The sequence below is a fragment of the Lycium ferocissimum genome, unplaced genomic scaffold (assembly GCF_029784015.1).
Source record: "Lycium ferocissimum isolate CSIRO_LF1 unplaced genomic scaffold, AGI_CSIRO_Lferr_CH_V1 ctg5843, whole genome shotgun sequence".
NCBI lineage: Eukaryota > Viridiplantae > Streptophyta > Magnoliopsida > Solanales > Solanaceae > Lycium > Lycium ferocissimum.
Window position 1 is genome coordinate 24554 of NW_026726132.1, and position 13874 is coordinate 38427.

The 13874-nt window shown below is 36.8% G+C and overlaps 1 long non-coding RNA gene across 3 annotated transcripts; it reads left to right on the top strand.

The window, feature by feature from the left end:
* The first annotated feature begins 1161 nt into the window (after positions 1 to 1161).
* LOC132045013 (uncharacterized) lies at positions 1162 to 6466 on the top strand. 3 transcript variants are annotated; one of them, XR_009412333.1, is made up of 4 exons: positions 1162 to 1709; positions 3172 to 3268; positions 3766 to 3848; positions 5324 to 6466. It is a non-coding gene; the product is annotated as an uncharacterized LOC132045013 (long non-coding RNA). The 3 variants fall into 3 exon arrangements; XR_009412332.1 differs by having other exon boundaries at positions 1169 to 1709; positions 3766 to 3825; positions 6206 to 6466; XR_009412331.1 differs by lacking the exons at positions 1162 to 1709; positions 3172 to 3268 and having other exon boundaries at positions 3418 to 3825; positions 6206 to 6466.
* The last annotated feature ends 7408 nt before the right edge of the window (positions 6467 to 13874 follow it).

A 13874-nucleotide genomic window follows, 5' to 3' on the forward strand; every position in this document is an offset into this window, starting at 1 on the left:
TGGGATCCGGTGCGCTAGTGCTGGTATGATCGCATTCACCCTACTGCATGACCCTTATCACATAACCTAGAACAAGCTAAAACTCTAACGGATTTCGATAAATTCTGGTAATGCATCTCCCTTTAGATTAAAAGGATTTCTTACTCTTCCGATAAAGCAAATGCTATTTTAGCCTTTGGAACTCCCGATAACAAGCCATCAATCAACATATACAACTGCTTTCAATTCCTAAATGTTAAGATTCCTTGTAGCGGTAAAACTTCTTAGCCGCAGTTATCTATAAGTACTTTGGTTATCGGTCCCTTCAAAACTTTCATTTCTCAACTATCAATGGTACCCTGCAATAGTTGTACGCACATAAGAAGTTCCGATAAAAGACTCATATACCTGTAGCCGGCCTATCCTCCTCTCGGTTTGGAGGGCTGTAGAGTGAAATATTCTCCACACCGTGCTTGCATCATTCTGCTAGCCATCCCCTCATGGCAATTGTTTGTATTGTTCTATGTCATATACTCTCGCAATTGATATAACTAGCGACTTGAAATTTTACAAGGGTTCATTGTCACCAGCTCGTTTCGACCAGTGCAATATCCTTGAATCCTTTTCTTGCAATCTTATCTCCGTCTACTTTCATGTCTTCTCCTTGCATTTTCTTAGCTCATCTTGCTTCATAACTCCCTATTACTTTTCGATTGCCCCATTGTCGGGTGTCATAATTCCTCCAATACCTTAGTCAGTCCTTGTGCTCGTACTCAAGCTTACTTGTTTCCCCCCTTAAAGGTTTTACCTTATAGTGTATTATTTCATTGCCATTCTCGATCGAAATTTATGGGGATACTCGATGTAGTGATGTGCCCAACTATCTGTCCAGCCAGAATAGTACCTTTGATTCCAATAACTGATGCCCGATGTCCACTTGTAGCATCGTCTTTATTTTATCATCCCATATCAAGGTGTCCTATACTTTCCCTTTAATCAATCTGTAGCAATCACATACGTATAATCTTTGTTATCTCTTAAATCCTTGGTCCTCGTCCTTAAATTTTAGGAAAATCACTACAAGAAAAAGGTTTATCAGAGACCAACATTTAACGACAGGGTAAAAATTTGGTCTCTAAATGTATATTTATAGGGAAAAGTTTTTCTTCTGGTCCTAATTCCTATCTAAATTAACGAAGGGCCCAAATCTGATCGCTGAAAAGATAAATACCCGTCCTAATAAGCGATATGAAATATTCTACTCATCTTAATTAATACCCCCCAGCTCCCTTCTCTCTTTCTCTCTTTCCTTTTGTATTTTCCCCCAAAAGAAACCCTCTCCTCTGTATGTCAAATTTCTCTCTAAAGCATGTAAAATTCCTAACAATCGACTCTTCCAAATTTCTCTCTGAAAGCTGAAACCTCACGATGACATCTATTTGAAGTGGGTGAAGACTCATAAACCGATGATGGCAAGTGTTGTCAATCTAAACAGGCCTGTCTCTTTTCTTCTTCTTTTTTCTTTTAGCGATAAGAAATTTCTTATTTTGGTGAATATTAATTGTATAAAATGATAATATTTTGTACCAATTCTACTGAATATTGATCGTTGTGGTGTAAGAGCATAAAGTGGGAGTATTGGGCTTGATATGCGGATGGTGACTAGGGTTAGGTTTAAAGTTGGGGCTTGGAGTGTAAGGAGTTTGAGGGATTCAGGCCCCCTGTATCAGGTGCTCTCCTTTCTTCTTATCCAATTCATAAGTTCCCTTTTAAGATGTATTCATATGTTCTTTTTCTATTTAGTTTATAAGTGATGATGCCTTTTATTAGATAAAGAGATCTAATGTGATTTGAGTTTATGGTGTTTGGAGAATTTGAGTTAGTGGGTGTTTTGTGATCTGAAATAAACGATCCGCGTCAATGAATTCTTGCGCGTTTCTTATTCTAGGTATCCGTCATTTCTGGTGAATTTAATTATCTTGGAGGGTCTACCCATTACAATTTGTAATGGAAATTGAATCTTTGTGCAAGTCACATAATTTGGATTGTAATTTCTTGTTCTTACTTGCTCCTTTGATGGAAAGCTTCAATTTTAAGGGCGTTTTAAGGTTCTTATGCAAATTCAATTCAATTTTGTTGGAGGTCGAGTGACATTCTTTTTAGTTGTTTTTTTCATGAGAGGAAAGCAATGTAGGTAACTGATAAAGAAATGGTGGCTAGGGTTAGGTTAAGTGCTTTCGTTGCATTCAAAGTTGTTTTTCTCTTCTGATATATCCTTTTGAATGCAAGTGCGAGCTTTTTTGTTCTTCGGATTGTGAGCGAGCATCCTCAAAACTGATAAAAAAAAAATACTAAAGTTGATTAAAATAGTTATTATAGTCAAATAAGTTTGAGTTTTTAATAATCCATAGTTACATAGAACAACAAAAAAAAAGAAGAGAAAAAGGATCCTTTACCCAAATTTGACCTATTGTATTAGGAAAGGAAAGTACATTCTTTGAAATTATAGATGAGTAATCTTGAGGCTTTACTTGACTCACTACATTGCCAGATTTGTTGCAGTTTAGATAGATGGGATTAAAATTCATTTGGTGTCAAAAGATGGCTAGGCGGTTTGGATTGGCTCTAATCAAAATATTATCTGCCTGAATGCACTGAACCTTATTAATTAGTGTCAAAATCGATCTCTTGTGATTAGAATGACTTAGATGAAACATCTTCTATATAAGGCCTTTTTAATGTGCATGTTGTTACAGAGAACGTTGCGTACATATGATGAGATCAAATCCGTTGGCTTTTGTTTTACCTCCAGATGCTCTTGTTGGGTTAAACCTTGTAAGAAAACTATTGAACATATATTTTGTGGCTATGATAATACTGCTTAAGTAGAGCAGTTTTTTTTTTCACAGCAAGTGGATTTTAAGCATGTACAATGGGGTATTAAGATGGTTCTTCTTGACCGGTGGTTTCAAGAACACAAAAACTCTTTTCACAAGTTGATTATACTTGTAATTATGTAGTGGCACTTGTGTATGATGAGACGTGGCAGTAGATATAATCAAATACTTTGGCTTTTGTTTTGTCTCCATATGCTCTTGTTTGTAACTTTCTTTTTTGAAGCGTCTATGGATATATGTATATAGCATGCTACATATAGATGTAAAATCAAAATTTAATTGAGTTTCTTTACAGAAGGATCGAGGATTTAGTTCAGATCAAAGTGAAATCATGATTTCTCTAGCAACGGAAACTCTCAAAGTGAAGGATCTTGAATAGGTATTATTAATGTGTAAGTTCTTATACCATTCCTTCTATTCTGATGCTTCAAATATACAACATAAAAACGCAAAAATCGTATAATACAAAGACAATGAAAATAGTGCATGTACCGTTTTTCTTTCTACCAGTTCACTAAATCGAAGCACTTTGTCGAATGTGTTAAAATTACAGTGAGCATTCTTTATACTGTTTCACTACTCCTTACCTAGATATACATTTTTTCTCATAAAATAGAGCATAAGAATGCACTATTGTGGAAGTTATTTATTAAAATTGTTTAGTCAATAGCTATTAAAATGCATGTAGCTACTAATTAATGCCTAGACTCCATCTGCTTAGGAAAGGAAGAAATAAAAAGAGAGTTATGCACTTATGCCCAAATCTGTACACACTTATGTTCTACAATTTTTTTTTTTGATTTCCTATCTTAATGGTGTTTTGCCTTTGAGTTTGCAAAATAAGCTACTTCACGTATTTTGAGCACTCTCTACGATGTCTGTTGTCTAGAGATTTCAAAGAGAGAAGTGTTGCGACGAAAGTGCTGAAGAAAAGAGGTTTCCCAACAAGGTCTGTCTTCTTTTATTTCTTCTGTGACTTTTATTCTTCCTCTGCCCTTAGGGATACCCATATGCTGCCTCTGTGCCTCTGATATAACATGAGCGCCAATGTGTGTGGCAAAACTGTCACTTTTAAAAAATTCAGACCTTGTTCGCACTGTTGAGGAGTAAAATCTCAGTCTCATATAACTTTAAGTTTCTCTGATGTTCAATTAAGTTGATTTAGTTGTTATAGTTAAGAAATTCATATTTGATCAACTACCTTGAATGTCCTGCCATCATTTTAAGTCTGAAAGAGTACGATAAGAAGGTTAAAGGTTGAACAAGCTAAGAAAATAACGAAGAATCAAGAAAGAATCTACATCAAATTTTGAAAGTTAAAGAGCAAGTTGTTAATGGTTCCTTGGTTGTCACTCTAGACTTAATCTGGAAAAAAAAAGAGAAGTTGTTATTTGATTGTGTATTTCCAATATGGACCTTTTGTAATCACAAGGCATGTGTTTCTAATGAAAACAAATCAGTTGTCATTGGTCTTACTTTTATATTTATTGGCAGGCTTGATTTGTACTTGAACATATTTTTCTTCTTCTATTTTTCTGTGTCCTTTACTTCCTAATATATCTAATGAAAGGAATTAGAACATGAAATTGTTGTCATCAGTGTGTTGCAGAAATTTTTGGCATCATTTGAGATGACTAGGATTATCTGAAACTGATGAAAGCCTTTGTTAAAGAAAATTTTTGGCATCATTATTCTTAGAATACCGGATGATGTATTTTACAATCAATTGTTCATATTCAATCTCAGACCCTTTGGGGAGTTCATGTATTTCTTGGAATCACGCGAGCATATTTTATTTTATTTCGCAAGAAATCATTTTTTTGTTTCTTTTTCCTTTGAATGGTTAGTATTCATGCTATAAAACGGTCTCTTATTTACCTCTTTTTCATTACCAACTAGGTTATGAATGGTTTGGGATTTCAAGGAAAGGATCTCAAGACACTTTCAACAGCATACCATTTACTATGACAAGGAAAAAATATTTTAACAAATTAAATAAATCATTCTTCTTTTGGTGATTTAATTGTGGGAAATTAGTTGTTAAGTAAACTAAATGATATATTTATATAGTACCCATGTTAGTGGGTAATTTTCAGTTATGATAATCAATGGCTTGTTAGTCATTGGAAATATGTTGTTGAACGTCCCATGCTTTTGGAGATTCTCCCTTGCTCACCTTTTAACGGAGTACCTGTATGTTCTTATTTAAGATGTTGTCCAATTGCTAATGGAACTGCATTTTCTAAAAATAGTGTTTTTCTAATTCTACTAGGTTGATAATAATGACTGATCTGTTTTTGACATCTATTTTTCCTTTTTCCGGTTAGCATAACTTCTTGCTCTATGAATTCTCCTTATAGCTTGAACATAATTTGTATTACATCTAAATAGTTATATAATTTTCTGTTGTTTCTCTCACCATTTAGCAGCAGCTAGTCATAATTTAGATAATAGTCCAAGAAAGGTCATTTCTTTGGAAACGACAAGTCCATTGAATCTAAACTCATATGAGGTCAACACTTTCTCTTTGCATTATATATACTTTCAGAATTTAATTATTTGATAACTATATTACTGGGATATGGTGATGCTAAGTAGCATAACTTGATCATGTTCTCATTATAGAGGACATCAAAAACTCGAAACTTAATTTCCTCAAGGTTGAATACATATACAACCCCTTAAACTTGTCACAAAATTCCATTTTGGCACTTCAACTGAGGATATGATCTATTGAATACCTAATGTAAGTTAAAAGTGTACCAGACGTTCATTTTTCAGGGAAAATATATTAGTGGTTTCATGGCAGGTTAATTGATACTACATATGCATTTATCATTCAGATTTGGTTTGTACATGGTAGCAGGACGTACATGGTAGCACAACCAATATTTTACATCTACCTATTTGGAGGTTTTTAAACATAAATGCATTATGCCTTACTATGTTTCAACTACTCGGTGTTCACTTGCTTGTTCTTGCTACTTCCGAAAAGCTCTTTCCTAACCAAAATCTGATTTTTTTTGGGTTCATCTCCTAATACCGAAAGTCTTGCTAACCTTTGAATCTAGGTGAACATTTCGGACAAAAATTGTGGTGCAGATATAATAGCCCTCTATCAACTGCTTGAATTACGTTGAGGTGTTTCGGGCAATTTAGTTGTTCAATGCACTGGCATAGTACCAACATAATTTTGTCAAGGTAGATGGCTATTAGGAACTGAAACTCTAGAATGCGCTCTCTTATTATTTATGAACTAACATTTTTTGTGATTTGGTTGTGAACAGATTTCATTTTTCTAAACAAACTACATTTTATACATTTTGCAGGATTTGGAAGCTTCAGTTTACAAGTAAAGATGAAATTTTGAAGATTTAGAACAAGCTGACAATTTTTTTTGTTCGACAAAACATTATAGTATTTACTAAGGATGTTAGCCTTTGTGGGATAATGAGTTATGTGAATAGTATTGTGAACTCTGTTTATATGCTTTTGAGTAACTATATTAGAAGTTGTATAATATCTTAGAAAATCTTGAATTATTTAGCTGCCACATTTTTGGCCATAATCATTTTTAATTCTACTTCTTATGTGGAAATTGTAAACAGATTATTAGAGACCAGTAATTGCTTTGTTCTTTGAGGATCATGTTTTTGGTCGCAAAAGCCTTTTAAGGACCAGTTAAACTTGTCCCTGAGTGATTTACAAACCAATTAATGATTTGTGTTTAGGACCAGAAATATGGTCCTTAAAAGTATACTCGGGACCAGAATATTTCTGGTCATAATAGATCTTTAAGGACCAGCAATTAAATCCCGTCGCTATAGGCCTTTAGCGGCAGAGCCTATAGCGACGGCTGACGACCAGATTTTTCCCGTCGCAATTGATCTTTAGGGACCAGAATAAGACTTTTGGGGACTAGTTTTCTCGTCCCTAATAGCCATTTTTCTTGTAGTGAATTTTGACAGAGTTTCCCCTATACTTCTTACTACCCAAATCCTGCACGCAGCCCAGAAAATACATGCAATGCTTCACAGGGCCAAATATATACATGTGTAACACACCTTAGCCTCGCAGGGCTCTCAATATCGAATAGAAATGCAAAGATAACAAAAATTACCTCATGCGTCACAACTCAGAATACACTTGAACGTTCATCAATCATCCTTGTATGTTTCCCTAGTCACTTTCTCTTCCATTCATAGGCTATACATTTCATTAATACTTGCAACATTCTTACCATATCTGACTTATAATCCTTTTTACCATTACTTGCCTCTGTACTGATTCCTTCCACTTCTGTCGTTTCTGTAGTCCCCATATCACCATCCTCTTCCTTTGTCAACACCATTCTTCCGCTGAAATTAAGGGTTAGTACAAGGAATTTCATTTCCTATGACATGGCTCTCATCGGACGATCTAAGATAGAAAGAAAGATAACATCCTAAATGTCCTGTAGCTTCCTGTTTATAGATGTGGTGCACAACACACCGATAAACAATACTCTACTAGGATGACACACTCCGAGGATGAACGCTCGATATACTTTTGTCACGACCCAAACCGATGGGCCATGACCAGTGCCCGAGTTGGACACTCATATACGAACCTGTTAGATATAATTAGACTGATACTAAAGACAATGTGGAAATCTGTAAAAACATGTTGTAGACTCATAATGCCATATATCAGAATGAACCTGTCTCCTGAGGAGTCACAGTTAACCAAATATAACAAAATACGCAAGCCGACAAGGCTGCCAGTATACACGGGAATATCCAAAACGAACTACATCTGTATAGCTGACCAAACCATATACTCAACCCACACAAGTCTACAGACCTTTAAGAGTATAACAAAGCCTATGTCAAAGGATCTGTACCAAAATGACTCAAGCTCCGGAACAATTGAGCTCTCCATATAGAAGTCCTAGACCGGAGGATCACCAAACTGAGTGTCTGTACCTGCGGGCATGAAACGCAGCCCCCGAAGAAAGGGGGTCAGTATGGAAAATGTACTGAGTATGTAAAGCATAAAGTACAGTAATGAAGATCATGACTGAGTAAAAGATGACAAGAGCCAAGTATGATAATCAAGGATACCAATGCATCTGTACCTTATGGGATGAGTCATGCATATATATAATATACCGTACCCAGCCCATCATGGGACTCGGTGAATGAAGTCATATACATATATACCGTACCCGGCCCTCTAGTGAGGGACTCGGTGAAATAATCATATATATATACCGTACCCGGCCCGCTAGTGAGGGACTCGGTGAAATAATCATATATATACCGTACCCGGCCCTCTAGTAAAGGACTCGGTGAAATAGTCATATATATATCATACCCGGCCCTCTAGTGATGGACTCGGTGAAATAGTCATATATATACCGTACCCGGCCCTCTAGTGAGGGACTCGGTGAAATAATCATATATATACCGTACCCGGCCTTCTAGTGAGGGACTCGGTGAACAATGCAATGAAACTGTGCACGAATACGTACCCGACCCGGGACTTGGTGAAATGATGTAATAACGTTATGCACGAATAGAATATCAGGAGCAACCATATACAAACTAAATCATCGTCTAAGACTCAATAGAATAATTAGAATGAACCAAAACTTGAGAATCAAAGACTGCTATCATGTCAAGTACCACTGGGAACTAGAATTCATTGGAGTCATGTATGTACGTCGTTCGCTCACTTTATGTAATTCATGCCAAAAAGAGGGAAGGGATAACTTACATACACCTTGGAGCCATTAGAGGTAGAGTCATCATCAATGAATAAAATTGAGAAAATCTAGAAGTAGCTCCACATTTTCATATTCGCTTTGAAATCATAAACACAAAATCATCATTATCGTTGTCACCATCATAAAATCATTCTTATCCTAGACATCATGAGAAGCTTTAAGAACCATCGACTTTTAGCTTTTGAAGACAAGAAGGTTAAGGAAACATTTATGAAATCATACCATAGGAATCATGCCTTTGAAAGAAAGGGACAAACCTTAACATACCTGTTCAGCCACACTACCTATGCTTATCCGTCCGAGCCCGCAAGTCTACATATAAGACCATTCATACTATGATTAGGCCCATTGTTATATACTTATCCTAAGCCTTTAAATAAATCTTCCTAAAAATCTGCTAAAATTTCGGCAGCATCTCCTCTGTTTATATGCCAAGCCCAGAATCACAACTCAGCAACCAACAACAACAGCAACAATACCACCATAAACCATAATATTTTCAATACCAAAATACGTCATAAACATTCCATATGGTGTTTTTCCCATATTTCCACCACAGAATTATTTTATAACTATTTAACAGCTCCATCTCCGTAAATAAACCAAAATCAACGTTAATAACAAGAGACTCACACCTTTCTCTCGATAATATCACTATATCTTCACTTCTCCACCTTGATATTAAGCCACAACGTGCCGTTATACCATTTTTTAATCACAACTATACGTTGTCTGGACTGGAATTCAGAAATTATACTTGATCCGGGTTAAAATTTGATAGTTGGAGGTTGGGAGAACTCTCCAGAGGTTTTGGGAACATTTAGGGGTGTTTGGTCTGAAAATAAGGGGATAAACCCCCTTATGTAGCATTTTAGATTCTGCCAGCACCGACTCAAAAAGTGTTCAGCGCGATCACGCTGCTTCCTGGCGCGTTCGCGCTGCTTATTCCACTGCCTGCGCGTTTGTTCAGTAAAAGGTCCATAACATTTTCTCCAGATATTGTGTTAGGGCCCACGACCTACGGTTGGAAAGATAATTTAATTATCTACAACTTTCATCTTTGGTGCAACTCCAAATTCCAAACATATCATGGCGTTTTGGCCTCTCCAAGTCAGATCATCCGAAAACATAACCTTAAATCATCCTTTTTGAGGGCTTATTCCCACATTTGGCTTAAGGGTCCTTCTTAAGACTTGCTCAACTCCCCATGTACTGCTCTTATAAGTTTTCATATGTCCTTTATAAAACCCCGCCATGTGGGCCTCACCTTAGCTTACGGTTACGAGGGCTTTTCATTAAGTAACGTATGAACTAATTTACACCATACGGTCTCCAAATGTCATATATATATATATATATATATATATATATATTCTTATGCTCAGATCATATAATCTTCGTCCCTGGCCCGAGCCTGAAATTTGCTCAGCGTGTTCGCGCCCCGTGGTGGCGCGTTCGCGCCCCGTGGTGGCCCGTTCGCGCCCCGTGGTGGCGCGTTCATACTGTGTTGGCCCTTGGCATCCTCCGCGTTCGTGCCATTCCCTGGCGCGTTCACGCAGGCTATTTTCGCAGCCTGCCATCCCAACTTGTAACATCCATAATTCTCTACTTCGATGTCCTATCGATGAGCAGTTTATTGCGTTGAAAACTAGACTCGACGAACTTCATTTTAGACTTTTGCTTCACTTCAAAACACTTCATATGCTAAGAGATATTCGTCCCTCAAGTTGGACCAAAATTTTCACACAAAACATTACCCATCCTTTCTCCAAAGTCGTACTACTCCATTTCTTTCACTCAATTCCTTATAGAACCTTCCGGTATGCCTTATATACATTCTTCACTCATTAAATATACTTAATAATGCTTGCTCCTTATATTCCGAAGTGGTTTTACTTAACCATAACTCAACATACTTATGTTTCAAATTGATAAGTGCTTCTTTGAAGATACGGGGTGTAACATGTGACTCCTCAAGAGACAGGTTCATTCTGATATACGGCATTATGAGTCTACAGCATGCTTTTACATATTTCCACATTGTCCTTAGTATCAGTCTAACTATATCTAACAGGTTCGTATACGAGTGTCCAAATCGGGCACTAGTCATAGCCCATCGATTTGGGTCGTGATAGAAGTAGTATCAGAGCAGTTCATCCTCAGAGTGTCTACAGATCGTGTCCGGTAGAGTCCTGTTTATGGGTGTGAAGCCGGCCACACTTATAAATAGGAGGCTGCAGGGCATTTAGGAATCATTGACCTTTCTTTCTATCTTAGATCGTGCGATGAGAGCCAAGTCATAGGAAATGAAATTCCTTGTACTAACCCTTAATTTCAGCGGAAGAATGGTGTTGACAAAGGAAGAGGATGATGATATTGGGATTACAGAGGTAAGTCACTTTATTGAAATTACATCATCAAGATGTGCGTCTTCTATGAGAATAAATCGGTCATAATCAAGATAAGCTGATTGTATGGTAAAGCAGGGGGGAATTAGTTACGTGTATAATTTAATGATAAGTTCAGTTATAAGATTGGCACGAAGTGAAGTTGAAGGAAACAGTACAGAGGTAAGTAATGATAAAAAGGATTATAATTCAGGTATGGTAAGAATGTTGCAAGTATTATTGAAATGTATAGCCAATGAATGGAAGAGAAAATGACCAGGGAAATATACAAGGACGTTGATAAAAGTTCAAGTATATTTCGAGTCGTGACGCATGAGGTAAGTTTCACCATCTTTGCATTTCTGTTCAATATTGAGAGCCCGGTAAGGCTAGGGTGTGTTACGCATGTATATATTTGACCCTATGAGGCATTGCATATATTTTCTGGGTTGCGTACAGGATTTGGATAGTAAGAAGTATAGGGGAAACTCTGTCAAAATTTTCCTTTGATTTAAGGACGAGGGCCAATGATTTTAAGAGATAACAAATATTATACGTCTATGATTGTGTCACACCCTAACGATGGTAGGGCATGACGGGCACCTGGCTCTCATCAGAGTCAAGCGAACCCTTAGACATTCGCTCTATCAAAACCTGTCATTTCAAAAACTTTTAAAAACATGAAACTTTTCTAAATAGAAATCATTATCTTTATAACGATTATGAAAAATTTCAATCAAATAAATACTTTAAACCAATTGAAATCATCTAAAATACATACTCTTTTGAAATCCACAAATGACACAACTGACATCACTTTGTCGACATCTCGACAAATATACCATAGGACACTGTCTGCAGAAGTCTCTAAGAAGTGAACTGAACATTATGAGTCAGGACAGGGCCCTGACATACCCATAATCATGCATATCTATACATGACTCAGTATAGATCCAAAATGAGGTGGAACTTGCCAATCCCAGCTGACGTCCAAGCATTCTAGCTATACAGTTAACCTGCCAAACAATCTGGGGCTGCGGGCATAAACGCAGCGTCCCCAGGCAAAAGGACGTCAGTACGGACAATGTAATGAGTATGTAAGGTGGTAACAAATCATAATCATAATTTTGATTTAGGAGAGAAGAAGTCACAATCTAACTCAATACCTACCGCCTTCGCCGGAAGAAACATAAATGTGCACACGAAGTCTCAAAACAATCTTTAAGTAAATAATGCAATCCAACACACATGCCACTTCCGACATGTTAACAGAATGGTCTCTTCGGACAGCCGTTTCCGGCATAATAATGATGGCCCCTTCGGGCACCACTTTGCTTAATAATGATGGCCCTTCGGGCGCCCGCTTTCGGCTTAATATCACCATCATATCAACACAAACTCAATCCACAAATATCAATTTCAATTCATATCATAAGTCACTAATCAATTCATCACAATCCAGTTATTAGCCTTAGTCTTTATAAGAAGTTATCAAATTTGTATCTCACTAGACTTAGGAGGACATACTTCCAGGTTTGGGGATAGAATTGCTATGAAATTCTTACTACTTATATTCCACTCAATTTCATCTTATTGCCCTACCTAAAGAAAAAATGATCATATCAATACAAAGGGATGATACTATGGAATGTAAACATAAATCGTAAAAGAAATGAAGTAGTAAAATATCGCACCCCCTTCGGAGTGGTTTTGAAATCCAACTTTATGTTTCCTTTAGTATAAAACTCATTTCCTCGAAATCATTAGTAAAACCATATAAACAACTTAACTTGGCACCTTATAGGTGTTCCCTTTGGAGCAAAATAAGAGTACAATATCAATAAGCCATCACGAGAAACATATAGACCTTACTCGTCTAAGAATGGAATCATATGGAGTACATATAGAATGCATAGCACAAGAATCATGCCAAAGGAAGAAAAGTTTGCCTTACATACCTTGTCGTTTACGTGATTAGCTTAACTTATGCTTCCAAACACTGGCCAATATACAATCAAGGTAAAGGAAACCGTAGACAACTTGAAAGATATTCATATACTTCTCTAAGCTCGTAATTAACTTCCGTAAATTCGGGCAGCATTTTCCCTGAAATCTTCGTTTCCCTCTAATTCCAATTCAATTTAACAACGCAATCAGCAACTAGCAACAACAAAAACCATCTCATATAAGACTCTTTAAGCTCAAAGCATCAACTCCCAAAGATATACACCAAAACAGCCCAGTAAACGCTTTGTATACGATATCTACATTCACTTTATTCTCCCAAATTCAAGAACACCAACTTATCAACAACATCAACAACAATATCAACAATCATTTTATATCAATATCAACTAATTCTATCCATTTAATCATACCAAAACAGACCCCAACTTATTTGATATCCAAAAATGATAACCGAACTTTCAACGTCATTTTTTTTAACATTGTAACCCGTCAAATCTATCAATGATCACGGTAAGAACATCATTAACATCTTAAAAATACCTTATATGAGCAGCCACCATGAAACCAACATCCCCCAAGTTCAAATTCTAGCTTGAAACGACGGCAACAACTTGTTCTATACTTTACCCTTCACGAGCCTCGGGATTCGGGACCTCGAACTTGCTTGATTCTCCACTTTCTCTCTCTAACTCTCCTCTATCTTTCTCTAAAATATTCTGGATCTTTTGGTATGAAAATGAGGCAGATAAGGGTGAAAATGTTCCTTAAATAGCAAGGGAAGTGGGCCTGACCCGACTTGGAGTCGGGTTGGGCCGAGCCCACTGCCCAGCTTGACCTTTCTGCCTTAAAACGTCCATAACTTTTTATCCCTATGTC